The sequence below is a fragment of the Vigna radiata genome, chromosome 8 (genome assembly GCF_000741045.1).
Source record: "Vigna radiata var. radiata cultivar VC1973A chromosome 8, Vradiata_ver6, whole genome shotgun sequence".
Lineage (NCBI taxonomy): Eukaryota > Viridiplantae > Streptophyta > Magnoliopsida > Fabales > Fabaceae > Vigna > Vigna radiata.
The window spans coordinates 2,246,895-2,248,327 of NC_028358.1; the positions used below are offsets into that span (position 1 = coordinate 2,246,895).

General features: G+C 38.3%; 1 long non-coding RNA gene across 2 annotated transcripts in view; it reads right to left on the minus strand.

Moving 5' to 3' along the window:
• LOC111242302 overlaps positions 1–599 on the minus strand; it is a 1,786-nt gene extending 1,187 nt beyond the window's left edge. Inside the window, exons 1-3 of one of the 2 annotated variants that reach the window (XR_002669099.1) lie at positions 440–599; positions 140–353; positions 3–68 (exon numbers count right to left, since the gene is read on the minus strand). This is a non-coding gene — a long non-coding RNA (uncharacterized LOC111242302). The remainder of the gene's footprint in view (positions 1–2; positions 69–139; positions 354–439) is intronic. The other variant, XR_002669100.1, reaches the window with a different exon arrangement.
• Positions 600–1,433: the final 834 nt, after the last annotated feature.

Consider the following 1,433-nt stretch of genomic DNA (forward strand, 5'->3'; position numbering starts at 1 on the left):
ACCTTGGCCACTGATGATGGAAGAACCCCAGATGCTCTCTCCACGTACAAGCAATCGTTACCAGATGTCTAACAAAATGTTTGAACAACTAAGAATACATTTCAAAAATGTTTGGACAACACAGGAAAAACATTAGTACCTTAGGGTTACAGATTTGCTTCTTTTTTCTAGCTAAAGATAAGTGTTCTCAAAATCTTCGTAGGTGGTGGTAGAACCTCGGCGACGCAGAGTGCGGCAAAGCCTTCGATAGCGGCGAGACTTCGACAGCAGCGAGCCTTCGACGACGGTGAACCTTCGACAGCAGAGAACCTTCAACAGTGGTAGCCTCGGCAGCAGTTTTAAACAGCGGTAACCTTCAACAACAGCAGCGAGTGAGTGGGATGAATGGGATGTAAGGCAGAAAGCAAATGAAGCTGTGATTGGGAAAGCAGATATAAACCTAAACTTTGGTTAAAGACGCAGCACACTCCTAGGGTTCCACCAGCTCACCACCGAACGCCGACAGGGAAGCACACTGCTCAGACGATGGAAGGTTAAAGACGCAGCACAGACAGAACAGAAACACACAGAATAATACTTCTCAGATTTTCATTAGCTTTCAAAATATGTTTTACAGCATTATTTATACTAAGATCTGTAAAAACTTTAATTGTTTTGTTGGTTAAAAGCTTTTTTTTTTTTCAGTTTTGAGAATGGTAAAATTCGAAATGCTCTCCATTTTTATTTTGTGTTCAATTTAGTCTCAAAAAATGTATTTTGTGTTCAATTAAGTCATTTTCATTAATTCCGTCTAAATTGATAACGACGATCTGTCCAGACGTGCAACTGCATTGTGAGATGTCATTTTTTTGCTTACTTGGAGTCCTTTTCAGTTGGAATTAGGATTTTTTAAATTCTATTTCTGATTAGGGTTGTTAATTTGGAAATAAATTAAAGTTAAGTATTTAGGAGGAAAACTTATGAAACTTGCGATATTGAGAAGAACAACTTTGGGATTCCACACCAGTAACGCTCTGTTCCAATCGGAAGCAATCATCTTTGGGAAATCAGATGTGCGAAATCAGGTTGGCGTTCGTAATCCCTGCTTTGTAGCAATTAGATATCTAGGTTTTTTTGTCGAAGACGGTAAAACCTGGAAAATTTTCGTTTGAGTGTTAAATTTTGGAAAAGTTACAAATTTTGTAACAATTTTTGAAATTTATATAGGGCATTGTTGTGTAATGTATTATAAGTGATTCGTATTGTTGGATTTTTGACTTTGATATAGTGGTCACATGCCCATAAAGTTCATTTTGTAGGCTTGCGTTTGGGATGTCTAAGGAAAGGTTTAATGTTGTGGTCCACCATGGTGAGACCCTAGTACGTCAATATCCTATTGAATATGTTGGTGGGGAAAAGACATATTGGAGTGTGGACCCTGACAAATGGAGTTA